Source organism: Cupressus sempervirens, chromosome 2 (genome assembly GCF_028749045.1).
Source record: "Cupressus sempervirens isolate cs-2001-9-10 chromosome 2, ASM2874904v1, whole genome shotgun sequence".
NCBI classification, from domain to species: Eukaryota; Viridiplantae; Streptophyta; class Pinopsida; order Cupressales; family Cupressaceae; genus Cupressus; species Cupressus sempervirens.
This window is the reverse complement of record NC_143119.1, coordinates 74,971,989-74,994,431: the sequence shown is the minus strand read 5'-3', so window position 1 is coordinate 74,994,431 and position 22,443 is coordinate 74,971,989.

Here is a 22,443-nt window from a genome sequence, read left to right as displayed (position 1 = left end):
GTTTTAGGAGAGATGTGTGTTGATGGCTCATTGAAACCTAAACATAAGCATCTTGAAACAAAAGGATTGACCCATATCACTCACCTACCAAGAAGTTTTAAAATTAAGTGGATCAGATACATTCTCAGTTGTGTACACAATGGTCAACTATGGTTAGAGCAGCCCATGTTAATAACAAGGAAGATGATTCACAAGATTACTGGTCTCCCCATGTTGAGTAAAGTAAAATCTACCAAAACCCTAGGTCGAGATGAACTCCAAAAGAAAACCCTAGCCTAGTGGGACAGTAGAGGTTTGAAAATTAGCACTATTTCTAATATAGAACTGAGGTTTGGTATTCATGTAATTGCCCACAAGATTTACAACTCTATTCATTTGAACAGTGTGCCATGTGAGGCAGTGGATTTAGCATTTAAGGTTGTAAAGAAAAACATGGAATTTGACTTGTCAGAGTTACTACTGAAATAATTGAACAAGAATATGGATAGTATTAGGACATCAAAGAACAACCCTTGTAAATTTGGTTCTTTGTTGACATGTCTTTTCTTTTATGTACAAAAATTCTTTCCATCCAAAGGTTCTGTTGTGTGGAGAAAAAATGTTCCTATCTTGTATCATATAAATGAGTTCATTGCAAAAATGGGTGTAAACTTTGACAACATTATGGACAATTATTTTGAAGATTTCAAAGAAAGGATGAACAATAGGTTCAGGATTCTACCCAAACTTGTGGAGGATTATAAAGATGATGTGTGTTTCATGGTTGACTATGATAGAGTTTACATTCAGGCAGTCAAGCCCCGAGTTACATGGGTAAGACCTCTCCCTTATGAGGTAAACATTGATGAAACCAAAGACATAATTGAATCATTGGTAAATGAACTAGTTGATCCTAAGTTACCAGTTTTTGGTACATATGATGAGGCCAAAGCAAGAATTGAGCTGTAAATCAAGCTACCCCAACTAATCAACAAAGGCAAGAGGAAAATAACCAAGATGAAAACTGCCACTTGCCCTCTTATGCTTACCGAGGGTAAAGGAGAGGATGAAGAAGAAGGAGGAGGAGAAGGAGAAGAACAAGAAGCTGAGAAGGAGGCAAAGCCAGCAAAGAAGAAGGGCATGGTAATCATTACCAAGCCACCAAAGGCCTCCAAAGCTATTTTCACTAGAAGAGGAAAAGGAAAAGGTGAAGTTGTGCTCAGCAAGCCCCCACTTACCTTCCAGGAAAGATTGAAATAAATGGAAGAAGGAGCAAGCATCACAAAATTCAAGGCTCTAAAGTTTGAGACAAGGACTGATGTTGAGAAGATGCAGATTAAGGAATTGGTACTCACCAAAATGGGAAAGTGGAAGTACTCCCCTGATAGATTGCTCCACAAATTTCAAAGGAATTATTGGCAAGATTTCAGCCAAGGTGGGAGTCAGTAGTACAAATAGCAAAAGATATATATGAACAGTCTTTGAGGAAGCTACTGTCAAATCTTAAAGATGCAAAAGTGAAGGCAACTATGAAGAACAATGAAGGTAAAATGATGATCAGATTCCATACATGTTTGATTTTAATCAAAGATATTGAGTATGTTGTAAGAGATTCAACAAACATGTGGAAGAACATTTATCATCTGCATAAGCGCAGTGATGATCTAGTAGAGATCAAGGATGATGATGGTGACAATGATGATGATGAAGAGGATAACACTCCATGTGTTACATTTGATGCGAAAGACTATCATGCATTAAGGGTTGATGATGAAGAGAAAGAAGAAGAAGTTGAAGAGGAAGACAAGGAAGAAGATGAAGAAGATGTTACAATGAAAATTGCCATAGAAGTCATTGCTTCCCTTCCTCATTCTCCACCTAAAACTACTACATCATCAGGGTTGGAGTCAGTTTTAGCAAGTATGATTGCAACCACCACAGATATATCATATGCACTTGCTACCTCACAGCTCCAGGTATCTTCAATGGAAGTGTCAACCACTTCATCTACTGAGCTATAGCCCTCTTCATTAGCTCCCAAGCAATCTACTTCAGCAATATGCATAGTTGCCAGTTCTCCAATTGTGTCAACTTCTTCTGCACCATGTATAGTAAGTTTTCCAGTATGTTTTATAGTTTTGTCAACTATAGCTTCAACTGCACCAATTTTTGTTCTAATAAGTTCTTTAGTTGTAAGTATTATAGTGTGTATACCACCTATTAGTACTTCATTTTTGGGAAGCACATCAATTTTGGATATAATTAGTACCTCTCTCAATTTTCCTTTAGTTGGACCAATTCAAGTTTTCACTGCAAGTCCAACTACTTCTACTATTGTTTCCATTTCTAAGTCCAAAGAAGTAAGTTTAGAAGTAAAACCAAAGACTCCTCTAAAACTTATGCTTACTGGAAAAGCAATTGATGAAGACGTTGATTTGGACAAAGAAATTGTTATTCCTAAGATAGATCTGGACACTGCCATAGCTAATGAAATGATATTGGTCAGTTAGCTTTTAGAGTCAAAAGAAAGGTAGAAACAACTTAGAAATGAGAGAGATAGAGAATTCACTATAATTGAAAATGCTAAAAATATAATAACTGAGGCTATAGGTGTTGATGTGGACTCATTTCAACACATTTTGTTTCAATTGGAAGAAGTTGTGAATAAGTTCAATAAGGATACCTTTGGACAAGAAAAGCTCATTCAGAAGACAAAGAAAATTTTTGATAATAAGGTGCTTGAGAACATTTCTCAGCACATTGCCATTAATCAGGTTGAATTATCTACAATTTTGAGTAATCTTGAACAATCTTTCACCAATGTGAAATCACTTTTTGGCAAGCTTTGTGATGTTACTGAGTATACTAAGGCTATAAAGGAGAAATTTAATAAGATTGGTGTCGATATGAAAGAAAGTTCTCAAAAGCTATAGCTTGACCATAGTTCAAGCTTAGCACATCACATGAAGGTGAGATTTTTGTCAGAAATGTAGGCACAATTACTAAGAGAGGAAGCCAGGATCAGGTCTACACTGATTGATATACAAAATATGACCCTTCCAGTTATGGACTCAATGCAAAAACATATTGCATATTCAAAAACATTAGTCCAAGATAACAATTTTTCTATAGCAAATCATATGATTGAACTTTCTACAAAAGTTCTAGTGGCACTCTCCACCTATAAAATTTTGCAAGACAATTGGGATAAGACATTGGCTCTTATTCTCAAGGCACACTCCGAATTTCTCTCACATTTTGATGTCTCTATTTGAATATTTTTCATATCTCTTTGGCATTATTGTCAAAAAGGGGGAGTAAGAGATAATAAAAGTCAAAGGGAGTAAGAGACTTGTGGAGAAAATAAGGGAGAAAATAAATTGATATATATACAAAGAGGCTATGTATATATTATACCATATGTATGGGGGAGATATATGAGATATGTGAGATATGTGAGATATGTATATACATTAGCTTTACAAAGATCAATTTTGAAAAATCAAAATCAGTATGTCAATGTACATAAGTTTTGGCTCATAAGTGTTTTTGTCACTAATGCGAAAGGGGGAGATTGTTGGCATTATGTTGTATTTGTCATTAGTGATAACACTTATTTGATTATGAATGGCTACCAAGCTCATCACTCAGTCTACATTTTATACTGAGCATTCAGTGGTTACCTTGTAAGTTTAGCAGTTAAGCAATTCACATCGAGCATTCTTGAAGCTACCAAGTGAGTCTGCAGGGTAGCAGTGTATATCGAGCTTATAGTGCTCACTGAATAGATAGTGGTTGTCGAGCTTCATAGTGCCTACCGAGTTATTAGTTTGCATGATGTGAAGTTAGTTTTTACCAAGTGATGGATGTGTAGTGTTTATTGAGTAACAGCAAGGTAAACGAAGGATTCAGTATCTACCGAGTCTCCAATGGTTACCAAGTTCCAAGCTACATTGTGTGATTAGTATGGACTGAGCTTCTACTTCTACCAAGTGCATGATGATATATGTAATGTATTGTATCATTTGCAATGTATGATGAGTATGTCAAGGAATGGATATGTGATAGTTTTGAGAAGAGTAAATACAAATCAGCAGTAGAGCAGAGTATTTAGCAAGGTCTACAAGGAGCAAAAAAGACATATCAATCACAAGAAGTGATCTGTACTTCAAAGATCTATAAAAAAATCAAGTTGTAAGTCAGATCTACTATTTCATCCTAATAGGTGAATCAGTTTTCCAAATCCTTTAATAGGGTAGACTTGTCAATCTTTTTATAAATCTCGTAACAGAATGCATACTTCATTGTATGTTTGTAAAACCTCTAATAAGGTGGATCTAGCAGTCTTAATTGCTCTTAATAGGGTAGATCATCAAAAGTGATCAATGTAAGCCCTAACAGGCCAACTTTATACTGTAGTAGTGAAGTTTTTTGGGTATCATCCCCACCCCAATTTTACTTTCCATTTGGAAGGTTTCTAGGTCACCAAAATACTATGTTCATGTGTTATTAAAGTTTATCTTTCTCATGCATGTAGTAGATTAGATGAATGAATGGTGAATGATTTATATTTCTTAGTGCTAAATTGATTTAAAGTTTTTGAGATTACTAATTCAACCCTCCCCTCTCAGTAACCTATCTAGTCTTGATTATTTTCAACAATTTTATCCATAATTGAGAGTGAATTTTTCACTCTATTAGATCTAGGGCTAGGGTTTAAACCAAAAAGCTTTAACAAGTGCATTGACTTGGATAAACTAGCACAGGCTTATGACAAATTGGAAAGAGTTTTCAAGATTCATATATTAAGGGTTTAATAAACTCAGAGTCATCTACTAGTGTTACACTGAACATAAACCATAAGCCTCCTTATCAATATGATATTTTTGTGTCATGGGTTTAGAATACTATTTCATTGTTATCATTTTGTCTAGGATTGGATAGTAACAAGGAAATGGGGCCCAGTGTTCCTGAAATGATTTATAATATCCATTGTCGAGGTCAATTAGTTGAGAAGGTAGATATAAGATATAATTTTGTTTAGCACATTGTTGAATCTATGCAACAAAAATTACTAATGATTAAACAAAGTACAACTATACGCAAGACAAAGACATTTAGGTTCACAAGTTACTTGTGCGACCTTCTTTTCGCAAAGAATCAGCTAATATTTGAGATAGAGAACAACAAGCTTGATATTGAGGTCTATAAGTTTGATGAGAAAACCTTGAAGAAATTAGAGACTCCAAGTCCAGTATATGAGTGGACACATAAGATGAGGATGACTACTAACAATAATAACTACAACCATTTTGTAGACTTCTTTTTGGCACCTATTAACCAAAAAATCACAAGCACTTCGATGCCTAGATTGCCTATGTCTTGTAAATATTACATTCAATTGGGAAGTCAAATTCAATTGGTTGACTGGTTCTTCATGGAAGAGTACATTGTCTTAAGATTTTACGGTTCAACAGTTCAACCATGCAAACTTCCAATGCATGTTACAGAAAGGGTTTTTGCACTGGAATATGTATGGTAGATGGAGAGCACAGATGAACTTTTCACTAGATAACAAAAGAAAATGATATTTCCTTCCTTGTCTTTTACAATTGGAGGCCTGACATTTGAGAGAAAGGCTTTCAAAGTGACAAAGGAATTGGTAACTTTTTCTGACTTTGATTTTTTTACTCACTGGAATTATGATCCAATGAACATAATAAAAATAAGATTTGTTGCCAATGGGAACTCTATGAGAAAATATCAATGTCAGGAGATTCTATTGATACAAAAGTTAAAAAACAAGGATTTGTGGGATGAGGTTAAGAAAGAGATGGAGAAACATGCAATAGAGAATAATCTTTCAATGCAAGAATTGTTATCCCAAATTATGACATTGCACATATCAAATCACACAAATCAAAGCCTTTGACATACTTAAATTTCTACAAGAAAGAATCTCAACCTTCTAAGAGGTCTATGCCAAAAGAAATTAAAGAGGCATGCACATCTGAATTGTGGTGTCAAACCAAGATGACTGATTTTTGGAAAATGAGGCAAAATTTGCGTAAACCAAAGACATCAACAAGTTTTGAGGAAATTGAGGAGGATGAACTTTTAATGACTATTGGAATAAAGAGCATTCAATTGTACTATATGATTTTGGTAGTTGTAGTGATAGTGATAGTGATATTCAAAGATAGAAGGACCTCGAGTTTGATATCGACATTCAAGGTATTTAGGGTTCTAGGTCAACTAGGGGCAGACATATTATTAATCTTCAAATGAGTGATTCTATTAAAAAAATATATAATAAAGGGGCAACTATGATACAAAAAATGGGTTATGAAGGTATAGGGCCCATTGGTGCAAGTGGTGAAGGGATTTGGAATCCAGTTCTAGTACCAGACCCACCCAAAAGAGGAAATAAACCAATCATTGGACTCTCTGATGAGATTGAAGATGATTCATCTAGAAAGGGAAAAAAACATTATGCTTCTACTTCTAAAGGTTTTCCCAACACATTATTTATTAAATTTTCAAATCTAGTTGTAGTTGATACCACTAGCACTGGCACTGACACTAGCATGGATGAACCTTGTGCAAAAAAGAAAAAAATTTATGACAATTACACTACAAGCAATGTCAGTGATTACTTCACCAATGTATGCACCAGTAGCTTCTATATAAAACCCTGAAAATAGTCCTAAAATGTCAGGATTTGGAATCAGCCATCTTTAGTATGTTGGCAATCCTCAAAATATAATTTTAGGTGGAGTAAGTTTAACTAGAGTTGGAGGAGCATACAATAATACAACTAATAATTCACCTTTCAAACACTCAATTGTGTCAACAAACCCATATTTTAGTTTGAATGAGTTTGCATCAAAGTTTGATTCGACAAGTGAAAGAAATAGGCAAATTATGCAGACTTTGAAAAGTGATGCAATTGATGAATGTTAGGGATCTACTAACAAAATATTTCCAACATATGATCCAAACAATGAAATGATGAACTTCATGGCTATTATGCCCCTAGCTAGAGATAATAATCCACTAGAAAATGTAATAAATCATAATGATGTACAAGTTACCAGTCTTCAAATGGATTTGTCAAAAGTGAAAAATATTAACAAAATCAATATATCAAAAGAGAGCAACAAAATGGTCTACTCTACACTTCTGAAAGAAGAGAGGGAAAACAAAAGGCTTACAAAGAAAATAGAAAAGTTACAGGAAAACCTTGATAATGTGAAGGCCAAGGAGAAAACAGCAAACAATAGGTTCAAAGAATTGCAAAACAGGATAAACAATTCTTCTCCTACAGAGGCAATTTTCTAGCAAGAAAAGCTAAATGAATAAGTGCAAAATTTGACTAAAGAATTAGATGAGTGCTAAAAAAAAAATTAGCATGAAAAGCCTCTACTACACAGTTTGTCAAGTCTGTAGAGAGTAGTGCACGAGTCAATGATAAATTGAAAACTGACCTAGAATCTGCTATCAAGGAAAATAATAATTTGAAGGTTGAATTGGAGAATGAAAAAAAAAAAAGAGGAGTCGAAGGCAAGGATAATTGATAATTTGTAGAAGGAATTGGGGAATAAGAAGAAAAAAGAGGAGTCTAGTGAAAACACAATCCACAATTTGAAAAAGAAATTGGAGAATATGAAGAAAAAAGAGGAGTCAGCTACAAAAACAATCCTTGATTTAAAGAAGGAATTGGAGAATGCAAATAAAATAGAGTGTAGTGCAACTACAAATAGTAACACAATCCACCACATGAAGAAGGAATTGGAGAATGCAAAGAATAAAGAGGAGTCAACTAAAAAGAAACACCTGGATTTGAAGAAGGAATTGGAGAATGTGAAGAAAGAGGAGTCTACTCAAACACTCCATGATTTGAAGAAGGAATTGGACAATGCAAAGAAAAAGGAGTCATCCACTACGAAGACAATCCATGAATTGAAAAAGGAACTCGAGGATGAGAAGAAAAAAGAGTTAATTACTACAAAGACAATATAAGATTTGAAGAAGAAATTGGAGGATGAGAGGAAGAGAGCAACTAATTGGCAAGGGCAACTAGAGGAAATACAGAAAAAGAGTGAAATAGAGATGTCTGAAATGAAGAAAAAGATGGAGAATGTAATTGCACAAAATAGAATGACATCTTCCAAAGACCATCATGTCAAGGATACTATAATAAACACAATTAAGCTTATCAAACAAGAAAATTGGGACAAAATAATGAAGAACAGTGATAGTTTGTTTGAATGGCTTGATTTAAATAGCAATCTCAGACTTGTCTTTGAAAATGTAAAAAAGATGTTGAGGGTAAAAGAGGAATCTTCACCAATTCCTTAAAAAATCTTGCTAAACAAATTTTTTAATAAAGTACAAAGATCCAGTGATAGGTATTTGGCAAACCATGGAATAAACAACCGCTTGGATGCCCCTGTAATGACCTTTGTTGTCTATTACAATTGTGAACAAGTAATGGAAATAGATGAAGCTCTCAAATATGCTTTCAAAGACTTGATGAAGATGAATCACATCATACTGAACTTGCTAACTGTTGGATTACCAAATCTAGCTTACTAAAATGGAAAATTCATTGGAAAAGAAGATTACATGAAAAAGTTGTAGAACATCATGAATTCTGATTTAGGCAACTTGCCTGAGGAAACCACTCCAGAAAGAATTGCAAGTTGCATCAAACTACCATTAATAGTGAATGCAGTTATAGATAAATTTCTCAATTCATGTAAAACTATCTCTGTGAAGTATTCATTATTGATGAGATTACAACTATTTAGCTACAATCTCAAACAAATAGAGCTTTCAAATGATACTAAATGGAGCACCCTAAAGAACTTCATTGGAGCTAGGTCATCTTCTCAAACTGTTACTGTTGCTATCGGTGGCAGTCATAACTGATAGCACTAAGAAGTAACAACTTAGTAAGTGATAGTACTATAATTGTTTTGTTACTTTTTGCTCTGTAATTTCAAATTTTGGATTTAATTTCAACTTTGTTTAATGTTAATTGTTACAGGAATCAAGAGCCAGCATATCAAGATAGTTGGACAGCCAGGCACTGGCATACTATTAATACATGGAGTAGATGGAAAAAATTTCCCTACTCCTACTTGAAAAAATTGTACATTTGGCAATGTGGCAAATTGGAAATGTGATTGTACACACATAATGTATTATGTAGTAATAATTTGATTATATATACAATTACAAACCGACCTACGGCTATTGTTGCTCCCTTGTATCTGCAAAAGAGAATTCAAGGTCATTTCAATTTGACATTGAGTCATTTGCAAAGGGTTGTAATTGTTTGTAATTGTTAAATGTATTATGTTATACGCTGAGTTATAATTATAAATTATAATTTATTTATTTTTTCTTAAATAAAGCTTATTCTGTTAAATGCATTATGTTACAATTTCTTAAAGAAACTAGAATCAATGAAAATCTAAAAGTAAAAATGTCTAAGAACTAGAATGAATGAAAATATCAAGTTCAACATGTACTATGGTATTAAAACTAAAATCAATGAAAATCTCAATGTGTTTAAAAAATACAATCAATGAAAATCTCAACATGTGTAGACTCTAAAAGTAAAAACTAGTTTCAATGAAAATCTCAACATGTAAGTTTGTAACATCAACATGTTTAAAAAAAAATTAAGCATCTATAAAAGGACAATGAATGAAGGCTATCAATTAACTTCTAAAAACATAATTAATTAGTAGATAGAGTCTTAGATTAGAGCTACTAGCCTACTACTTGACTCATGCAAAAGTTAGAACTTGAAGTTGAGAAGCTATTGTAGTTGCCACTCTACTTGGACTGGCTCAACATCACTATAATCAAAATCCTCCTCATTTATTGCATATAACATTTCATTGTTTGTTGTGTTTTCTTTAGATTCACTATTAGTGTCAATATGCATGCCAAAGACAACATCATCTTCATTGCTTCCAATATCAGGACATGAACCACTGCCATTGCCACTTGGGTTTGAAATGTTGGCCATCCCTCTTCTTTGACATTTGTTTCTCCAAATGCCAAGAACCCTATCATAAGGGAAACTATCTAGCTCATACCTAGAATTATAGAGCCTCCTCAAACAATTATCCAAATTTTTGTCTAATTTGTTTCTAACCTTTGACTTCAGGAAGACCAAAGTACTAAAAACTCTCTCATCCTCCACTGAACCCAATATCATTGTCAAACATAAATCAGTAAGCTGGAAATATTCTGGTATTGACTCTCTCAACTGATTGCTCTCACAAAGGTTTTTTCAAAGCTTTGTTACCACTCCCTCTTCATTTGGATTCTCAATAAGATCGTATTGTTCCCTCATTATGTTTGCAAAAGAATATGATTGATTTCTCAGTCAAGATTCATCTAAAATTCTATTTATAGTTACTTCATTGATTAGTTTAGGTTTGCAAAAATGTTGAATCAAAGTCATCATCCTTCTTCAAAAATTAGTCAGGCAACTTAGAGACCAATATTGAGGAAAAATAATTGACATTGCTTCGAGCAATTCCTCTAGAGGGAATTTGAATCTAATTTTTGACGAACGATTGTAGCAAACTCGCTTGATAGAGTCAAGCATAGAGTCTTTGATCTTCTTGAAGTCTTCACTTGTAACAAATGAAATTACCTTCTCTAGTTCTGATTCTACTTCGCTTCCTACTTTGTTGGGGTTGGAGTCAGGGTTGATGTAGGCATAGTACTACATTAGTATGTCAACTCCACATACCCTAGCACATACCTCATCATTTGCACCATTATGTAAAAAATCCCCACGATTGTTCAAATCTGTGATTTCTATTCACTTTGCAAACTATGATTCATCTAATGATAGTAATCAATATAGAGTATCCAGGCTATTACATGTCATTTTACATAGCTTATTATATTTTTCAATGTACATAGCTTTTTGTTGAACCTTTTTTATAATATTTCTCATGTCCTATTGCATCAGGAGAATAGTTGCTAAAGTTAAGAGTATCTTAACATTAGTTAGACTTGAATATAGCCATGTAACGCCCCGCCAAGGGATCCAAAAGAATTAACCTAAAGTTTCACTAAGTTTGCTAAACTTTTTTCTTTTTTTTTTTTTTAAAGTAAGAAAGTATGACATACACATCAAACACATAGTAGCGGAAGCAATAACATGTAATCATCGACAAACATACATTGTAAGTTACATTTCTTAAAGATCCCAAGACGTTGAGTCACGTTTAAATTTAATTAATTCTAAGTCTAACAACTATCACATACATATAAAAGAATAATCAGAAAACTCCAATGTCCATAATATAAATTTGTTTCGAATGCTCCTTGGCAAATTAATTCGGAATGCTCAATCATCCACTGTACATGTCACAGGGTATGAAAGGCTTAAAAGAATATACATAAGTAAAGATCAAGATACAACATCCTCAAATCCATGATACAAAGTACAGTAAAAATATATGAAACTATTCACCATACCTGATACATCCATACATCCATAATGATAAAACATCTATCATAAAATCTAACCATCCATCATAATAATCCAAGAACATAGTGAAGGTAAATGCCAATCATGAAATCTCCAGCCACGGTGACCACAGAACGGATCTCAATGGTAAGAGTAAAAGCACTACCACCCGACCGCGTAGAACCTAAATGGTCCACTCCCACCGCACTGAGGAAATAGTCTCAAGTCCCAAATAGGATAACAAAACCTATAATCGAAATACTCTCTAAGTCCAGGAAATCCTATAAGTATGCTAACTCAAGGGTTCCTAAAAAGATCGACATCTAAATTCTAGAGGTACTACAAGACACGTAAGAAACCTAATATGCAAGCGAGAAAGTGTCATCGCAAAAGTCATGTAGAAGTTACCCGAGCAATCCCTTAGGAATCCCGGGTCCCTACTGATCCTGCGGCCACTAGTATCCTCTCGTACTGACAAGGCATACTATGGAATGCAAGGTCATAACCAAGCGTTCTCTCTACCCCATCCTAGTCTGTACTAGCACTCATGGCATGGGAGAGAACATACAATTATCTTATTAGGTTCATTTTCTCTCATTTAGTGTAAATGTTTTCACTTATTAAAAATGACTTACAATGGGTTTCTCAAGGCAGCCTCTTAGGGCTCCGACCCCCATTGCAAGCCACTTCCCGACTCTACACATAGATAACCTACCCTAGCTCATGAACTCGTAAATCAAAGAATCATAATAAAACCACCTCAGTCCTATACGAGCAACTAAAAAATATCATAAAAAGATAATCCACAAATTTACATCAGTTCTTCATGAGCAACAAATAACATCAAATAGTAATCATGTAATCACGACAGTTCTCTATCAGCAACTGAAGGCATCAATGATAAGTCACAAAATCCAATGGTTCTCTAATGAGCAACCAGAAAGTAATACAAGTATAACTGATCGAGACTCAGAAATGGTTAAGTTAGGTATTCTCAAATACATACACCTCAGCTTCACACAAGGAAACTGGAAAGCAACAACAAACAGTAACACAATCATGTCATAGAGCACTTCATCACATTACCATGGTCAGGTTAAGAAAGATTGAGACCAAATCATCATGACATCACATTCACAACCCCCGAGCCTCTGGTAACAACCTAAACTGGTCAACGCTAAACCAACCCCAAAACATTCAAAGTACAAAGACAACATCAAAGTCTCAGGGATTGGATCTGAAAGTATATTGTTTGAGTTAAGGTAAGGTTTATGTTTCAGTTTAATGTCAAATTCAAGTAACTAGGTTTTCTCAACTACCCTTTACGATTATCCCTTTCTATAATAACTTTCATTAAATCAATATCCAAATTTATAATTTAGTCAAATAAAATTCATTATTAATTAACTTAATTAAACTAATTTTTAATTAAATTAATCAATAATCATTTGATCTAATTACTTATTTTAATCTAACCATTAATTGTTAATTTATTAATATTTAAGAAAAATTATTAATAAATTAAAATTTACAAACTATGTCTATGTATTTAATATTTATTTATTAAATATTAATAAAGTTTAAACTATTATAAAATTAAATATATTATAATTTTATTATTTTAAAAATTCTAAATAAATAAAATTTGTTTTAATAAATTAAAAATTATATAAATAAAAAAAAAATGAAATCGAAATCGAAATTTTATATATTTTTTTTTTTATATTCAAAAACGTTTATAGACTGTCGACTTGGCCGCAGGCCTGCGGTCGCAGGGCCTGCGGCGGCAGGTACTGTCGGCCTACGACAGTGGGGGCGGGTACGGGGTGATTCCCTCCCCCCCCCACTAAAAATATATATGTTGTTTTTTTTTTTTTTTATATATATTATTATTTTTTTTTTTTTTCCTTTTTTTATTTTTTTTTATATATATATATATAATATCTGATATATATATATATATATATATATTTTTTATTTTTTTTAAAACAAAAGAATACCATTTCATTATTAATAAGACTCTTATTAATAAACAAATTAATTAAGAATATATAAGCATTGAAAAATTGGTCTCCTTTTTAAATTGATATAGAAAATATATAGACAACCAATCGATCTACTAATTTTAGAATTTCGGTATTAGATTCAACCCTTCCCATTTAAATCCTATGTATACAGAAGTTTATTGGCAAGCATCTGATAAATTCCAATATCGTAATGTTTTAACATTCATCACAGAGAATTTAGATATACAATCCACAGGCACGAAGAAGACAAGGAATAAAGAGATTGCGTAAATAATCAACGATCAACACACAAGACCCTACCTGATCCTGATGCTAATATACAATCTCCAGTAACTGTATAAGAATTTTCTCCTCTCAATCACCTTCCTTTGGAACACTTTCTTGGTATCAGCTTTTTGAAATTCGCTTCCAAAAATTGTCTCCCCCAAAATTTCCCGTCCAGATTCCTCTATATCAAAAAAATGAACCCCCAAAGTTGTGATAAGCAATTTCTCCTCAATCCGGGGCACTAATTGTGCGTTTACTCGAGAAGACTCTTTGCACAACTCAGTTAACTCCAATTTAACTTTTATTATCTTTTCTTATTCTTTTGCATTCAACTTTCATGCACATTAAGTTGAATTATTAAATAACTTTATTTAAAATTTCACTTGACTTCAATTCTTAATTAATTTATTACTTTAAATCTTATGTGCACTTTTAAGAAATTAAAATAACATTATTAATTTTTATAATTTAATCTTTTAATTTAATTCTTAAATTTAACTCATGTTTAGATCATGCGATCTAGAATTCTTAATAAATTAATATCTTTCAACTTTTAATTTATTTTAGAACTTAATTGATAACATATTTAATTAATTTAAATAACAATAATATTTAGCATTTATTTAAAAATGAACTCCAAATATATTATTATTAAATTAAATAAATATTATCCTGTTCTAAATATATCTTGAACTTTAATCTCCAACTTTAATTCTTTTATTTAATTAATTAATTAATTAAATATAAAGATATCATAATAATTCTTTATTAAATTAAATCATTAATTAGTCTTTTTAATTAGACTTAATTAATAGAAAAATACACCAAGGACTCATAAAGCAACATACGAAAACCCATCATAGAAAAATACATACCAAATCAAACAAAAGGGTTATAATCACAAAATTACATCATTTGATGCATTCGGAGGGTACTTAACTCAGATACTTGTCCTAATTATTAATTAGGACAATTGGCTAAAGGGTTTAGGATTTGGACTTAAGAGTTTATCTCCCCTCCCTTACCATTGAGACAGTGCGATAGGGTACGCTCATCTTGACAATTCAGGGAAGTCGATACCCAGTACCTGCAACCTGCATAAAATCCACGCATGTACAAACACAATATTCTAAGCTAAACAGACAATGGCAGGAAGTGGTGCATCGTGTGGATCCCGACTAGCAGGTGACTACGACTCCCTTCCTTAACCATATCAGAAACACCATACATAAATAAAATAGCACGCACACCATACACATGCAGTATGGGGTAAGTATCCATAAGAAGCGCATGGAATAATAAACCATCTAACTAATCATCATCGATAACTGAAACCATCGAATAATCATCATACATGCATGAAATATAGAGTACCAAGTAATCTCATCATATAATAAACTGAGTGTAAACATCATCTGATAATCTCTAAAATAATAATACTAATCATCAAACATAAATTGGCCTAAAAGAGTTTGGCAATGATATCAGAAATGTAGCTTGAAAATGTAAACTAGGGGCAGGCACTACATCCACCCCCCCTAGACTTAGGCTTACTCCTGGAAGCCTATAAACAAATAGGGATATAAATCCCGTAATCTAGATGCATCCGCCCATGTAGCTGAAGAGTCATCAGTAGGGTCCCATTGGACCCTTACCTGCTCTATGGTTCGACCCCTGAGGGTCAACTCCTGTTGCTCCAGAATACGTATTGGCTCCAAAGCCAGCTGCCCGTCCTCTACCTGCAATGCATTCCAATCAAGGATATGTACAACATCAGGGATATATTGTCTAAGTATTGAAACATGGAAAACATCGTGAATGCGAGCAAGGCTGGGCGGTAAAGCAAGATGATAGGCAACTGGACCAATCCTCTCAAGAATATCGAATGGTCCCACAAAGCGAGGTGCTAGCTTCGAGCCCTTTCCATAACGGATCAGACTCTTTCGCGGACGCACTCTCAAGAAAACCTTCTCTCCCACAGCAAACTGCTTATCTGACCTATGTGCATCAACATACTTCTTCTACCTATCCTGTGCCATTGTCAAGTGCTCTCGGATACGCACCACCTGTTGCTCCATGTCACGAAGCATCTCTGGGCCCAACAGGATGCGATCCTCAAGGCTATCCCAACTCAAAGGTGTACGACAAGGGCATCCATATAAGGCTTGGAAAGGTGCCATGCCAATAGAACTGTGATACCCGTTGTTGTAAGCAAACTCCACTAGGTAGAGATAGTCCTCCCAATGAGTTTGCCTATCCATCACGTACATCCTCAACATATCTTCAAGAACCTGATTCACTCTCTCCGTCTGCCCATCTATCTCTGGATGATATGCTGAACTGAAATCCAACTGCGCTCCAAGATCATGCTGTAGTGATGTCCAAAATGCGGAAGTGAAAACATGATCCCTATCTGAAATGATCTTTCGAGGAATACCATGTAGTCTCACAATGTCACGCATGAAGACATTAGCTACTGAAGCTGCAGTGTAGGAAGACCTGATTGGTGCAAAATGTGCCACCTTGGTCAACTGATCAACGGTGACCATGATAGCATCATGACGACGAAGAGTCATAGGTAATCCTACTATGAAATCCATAGAGATGATGTCCCACTTCCATGAAGGAACGAGATTCGGTTGCAAAAGTCTTGCCGAATGTTGGTGTTCTGCCTTGACTCTCTGAAACTCAAGACATCTAGCCACAAAATCAGCAATGTCGCGCTTCATCCCGAACCAATAGAATAAACGTCGCAAATCTGCATGCATCTTCTTGACACCTGGATGTGCCGAGTAAGGTGCACGATGGGCCTCTGATAGGATCAATATGTGAAGCTCATCTAGTAGCGGCACATAGATCCTTCCTGAATGTCTCAAAAGGCCATCTAACTCTAGGACATAGCCTGAAAACTTACCCTCCAAGGGTCTCCCTGAATTGATCTCACTGCACACCTCTAGATACCATGAATCGGTGGGGAGTGCCTGAAGTATCTAACACCTCAAATAGACACTAAGAGTCATAAATGATATCACATGTTTCTTGCGACTCAAAGCATCAGCTACAACATTCTCCTTCCCTTGGATATACTTTACCTCAAAGTCATACTCGCACAAAAACTCCATCCAACGCCTTTGCCTAGCATTCAGATTAGGCTGCGTGAATATGTACTGAAGACTACGATGATCGCTATGTAGTTCAAATCTGTGTCCCAACAAGAAATGTCTCCATCTCACTAAGGCATGAACTACTGCTGCTAACTCAAGGTCATGTGTAGGATAATTCAACTCATGATCCTTGAGTTTGCGTGATTCATATGCAATCACTCGACCATTCTACATTAGAACTGCTCCAATACCCTCAAGGGAAGCATCTGTACACACCATGAAATCACCTTCTGGATCAGGTACTGCTAAGATCGGTGCACTGGTCAGAAGCTCTTTGAGTTTCTGAAATGCTTCTACACACTTTTCTGTCCAAAGAAACTTCTTTCCTTTCCTTTGAAGGGAGGTAATAGGGTGTGCTATTCTGGAGAAGTTTTGAACAAATCTGCGATAATACCCAGCTAGACCCATGAAACTACGAATCTCCGACACAGTAGTGGGTGTAGGCCAATCTACTATTGCCTGGATCTTTGCAGGGTCTACAGAGATACCTTCATCTGAAATAATGTGTCCCAAATACTGTATCTCTGATTGAAAGAAATCACACTTTGCCGCATTGGCATACAATTGATTATCTCTCAAGCACTGCAAAACTAAACTCAAATGTTCCTCATGTTCCTTTTGGGACTTAGAATATATCAGAATATCATCGAGGAACACAAGAACAAATCTATCAAGATAGGAACGGAACACCCCATCATTAAGCACATGAATACTGATGGAGCGTTCGTCAGCCCAAAGGGTACCACTGTGAACTCATAATGCTCGTAGCGAGTTCGGAAGGCGGTCTTATGAATATCAGCCTCCTTGATGCGAAGTTGATGGTATCCTGACTTAAGATCAATCTTAGAGAACACTGTAGCCCCCTTGATCTGATCAAATAAATCATCAATCCTTGGTAAAGGATACCTGTTCTTTATTGTCACCTTATTCAGCTGTCTGTAATCAATGCAAAGGTGCAAAGAACCATCCTTCTTCTTTACGAAGAGCACTGGAGCTCCCCATGGTGATACACTAGGTCGAATACTACCCTTGGCCAAAAGTTCCTCTAACTGCAAACGCAACTCACTTAGCTCTTGAGTGGTCATACGGTAAGGAGCTCTAGAGATAGGTTCCGCTCCTGGAGTGAGCTCGATGCTAAAATCAATGTCTCTCTTCGGAGGCATGCCTAGAATCTCACTCAGAAAGACATCAGCATACTCCTGTAAAATAGGGTGATCTAGGGTCCTCCTTGTAGAGTCTTCCTCATCAAGCTCATTTACCGTAATGGCAAATACCTGACATCCCTTACGAAAGCTTCGCTTTATTTGCATAGCAGAGATCATCCGTAGGGATATAGGCCTCGGTATCCCCACAATCTCAACATCCTTCCCTTGGTCATCCTGACACATAATGGTCTTCTTTCTGCAGTCTATACTAGCCCTATGAGAGCCAAGCCAATCCATACCTAAGACCACATCGTAGGAGCCAAGAGGAATAACTCGAAAATTGACTGAAGTCTCAAACCCTCCTATGCTAAGTCCACACTTATGAACTACAGAATCTGTGGAAACTTTAGCGCCTGAGGCTAGTTCCACTTGCCAACCATGATCTTGCTTAACCGACTCCAGCTTACACTTGTCAACTAGAGATGGAGAAATGAAAGAATCTATAGAACCTGAATCAAATAATACAGAGAGAGGTGTACCTCAGATAGCTCCTGTAGTCTCAACTACTGTCCCCTAATGGTCTGCCTGACGGTGATCCACCGCTGTAAATACTCTATGAGAACCACCTGCATTTTCGACTATAGGCTCAGATGCTGCTGGCCTGGGTCCTGAATACTGAGATGCTCGCTGTGGGCAGTATGCTGCAATATGACCAATCTGTCCACACGAATAACATCCCGTGCCTCTACCAGATCCTCTCCCTATAGGTGGTGCATTCGACCACTGGTGGCTACCCCTGATAGCAAAAGACTGGTTGCTCTGTGCAGGCCGAGATTGCTGATTCTGTCTATTACGTTGAGCATTGCGATTGATCCTAGAGTTGGATCCACCGCCACCACTCTGTGCCTGAGGGTAAAATCCCTTATGCTGTTGAGGCTACTGTTGAGAATACTGATTCCTCCTAGGGAAGGGAGGCTTCCTGATTCCACCAAAATTGTGGTTGCCCTTGGATCCTGCTATAGTAGGCGCTCCCACAAATCCTCCTTGCCCAAAGTTGACACTCTGCTCTACCAGGATAGCTCGATGTACCGCATCCTTGAGGGTCTTAGGCTCAAATACCTTAACACCCCCAATAAAATAGTTGTTCAAGCCTCGAATGAAATTTTGTGCCAACTGTGCTGGGTTGTCACTGAATCTCGAAAAAGGCATGAGCTCATAGAACTTGCGCTCATACTCTACAACGGTCATAGTGAATTGTCTCAGGTTATGGAACTCATCTGCTCTATGCTGCTTCCATTCCTCTAGTAGGAATCGCTCATGAAAACTCTCCAAGAAAATCTCCCAAGTGACACTACCCATGTCAATGCCCAACTTCTTCTCCTCAATAGTCCACCAGGTGGCTCCAAATAACTCTAGATTGGTAATGGCAAACCTCGCTTTGACATTATTGTCAAAGTCCTACATAGCAAAAATCCTGTCAAGGGCAATAAGCCACTGCTCAGCTACATACCCAGAACCTTGCCCATTAAAGGGCTTGATCTTGGACCTCTAAAGATCCTTCATCTGAGAAGATACTATGAATCTATGTCGATCCCTCTGAGGACTCCTAGATCTGCATCTATGTTCATGTCCAACCTGGTGTGCTCTATCCTGCTCAAGAACAGGAGGTAAGCGATCAATAAGGGTTTGCATCATTTGCCTCAGATCAACCTCCTCAGAGTCGGCATGTCCCTCTTCGTGGTTCTCTTCCTGATGCTCACTGACATGCTCTTCCCTATTCTCTTCCTAAATGGGGCTCTCATGGATAGACTCATGAACACTAACATCTCTGCCTCGTCCACGGCCTCTGCCACGGCCAAGGCTACGGCCCCTAACGGAAGATCTCGTCCCAGATACCATCCTACAAACACAAGATGCTAAAATAACCATGAAACATACTACTAAAATACATAGATAAAAGACACATGTTTTGCAACCAAGATATTTTCAGTTTTCAGTTTACCTATAATTTCAGTTTAAGTATAATTTCAGTTTTGAAGTTTTGAGTGTTGAAGTATGAATAAAATAGGTAACTAATAGTTTATATATTGTTTCAGTTCAACTAGTTTCAAGTTTTAGTTTAAGGTTTGCATTTTTATTCAACTAGTTAACACTAGTGGCGTTCCAATATACCCAGAGCTCCCAATGTAGAAACCTGGGCTCTAATACCAGATGTAACGCCCCGCCAAGGGATCCAAAAGAATTAACCTAAAGTTTCACTAAGTTTGCTAAACTTTTTTTTTTTTTTTTTTTTTTAAAGTAAGAAAGTATGACATACACATCAAACACATAGTAGCGGAAGCAATAACATGTAATCATCGACAAACATACATTGTAAGTTACATTTCTTAAAGATCCCAAGACGTTGAGTCATGTTTAAATTTAATTAATTCTAAGTCTAACAACTATCACATACATATAAAAGAATAATCAGAAAACTCCAATGTCCATAATATACATTTGTTCCGAATGCTCCTTGGCAAATTAATTCGGAATGCTCAATCATCCACTGTACATGTCACAGGGTATGAAAGGCTTAAAAGAATATACATAAGTAAAGATCAAGATACAACATCCTCAAATCCATGATACAAAGTACAGTAAAAATATATGAAACTATTCACCATACCTGATACATCCATACATCCATAATGATAAAACATCTATCATAAAATCTAACCATCCATCATAATAATCCAAGAACATAGTGAAGGTAAATGCCAATCACGAAATCTCCAGCCACGGTGACCACGGAATGGATCTCTATGGTAAGAGTAAAAGCACTATCACCCGACCGCGTGGAACCTAAATGGTCCACTCCCACCGCGCTGAGGAGATAGTCTCAAGTCCCAAATAGGATAACAAAACCTATAATCGAAATACTCTCTAAGTCCAGGAAATCCTATAAGTATGCTAACTCAAGGGTTCCTAAAAAGATCGACATCTAAATTCCAGAGGTACTACAAGACACGTAGGAAACCTAATATGCAAGCGGGAAAGTGTCATCGCAAAAGTCATTTAGAAGTTACCCGAGCAATCCCTTAGGAATCCTGGGTCCCTACTGATCCTGCGGCCACCAGTATCCTCTCATACTGACGAGGCATACTATGGAATGCAAGGTCGTAACCAAGCATTCTCTCTACCCCATCCTAGTCTGTACTAGCACTCATGGCATGGGAGAGAACATACAATTATCTTATTAGGTTCATTTTCTCTCATTTAGTGTAAATGTTTTCACTTATTAAAAATGACTTACAATGGGTTTCTCAAGGCAGCCTCTTAGGGCTCCGACCCCCATTGCAAGCCACTTCCCGACTCTACACATAGATAACCTACCCTAGCTCATGAACTCGTAAATCAAAGAATCATAATAAAACCACCTCAGTCCTATACGAGCAACTAAAAAACATCATAAAAAGATAATCCAAAAATTTACATCAGTTCTTCATGAGCAACAGATAACATCAAATAGTAATCATGTAATCACGACAGTTCTCTATCAGCAACTGAAGGCATCAATGATAAGTCACAAAATCCAATGGTTCTCTAATGAGCAACCAGAAAGTAATACAAGTATAACTGATCGAGACTCAGAAATGGTTAAGTTAGGTATTCTCAAATACATACACCTCAGCTTCACACAAGGAAACTGGAAAGCAACAACAAACAGTAACACAATCATGTCATAGAGCACTTCATCACATTACCATGGTCAGGTTAAGAAAGATCGAGACCAAATCATCATGACATCACATTCACAACCCCCGAGCCTCTGGTAACAACCTAAACTGGTCAACGCTAAACCAACCCCAAAACATTCAAAGTACAAAGACAACATCAAAGTCTCAGGGATTGGATCTGAAAGTATATTGTTTGAGTTAAGGTAAGGTTTATGTTTCAGTTTAATGTCAAATTCAAGTAACTAGGTTTTCTCAACTACCCTTTACGATTATCCCTTTCTATAATAACTTTCATTAAATCAATATCCAAATTTATAATTTAGTCAAATAAAATTCATTATTAATTAACTTAATTAAACTAATTTTTAATTAAATTAATCAATAATCATTTGATCTAATTACTTATTTTAATCTAACCATTAATTGTTAATTTATTAATATTTAAGCAAAATTATTAATAAATTAAAATTTACAAACTATGTCTATGTATTTAATATTTATTTATTAAATATTAATAAAGTTTAAACTATTATAAAATTAAATATATTATAATTTTATTATTTTAAAAATTTTAAATAAATAAAATTTGTTTTAATAAATTAAAAATTATATAAAAAAAAAAAAAAATGAAAT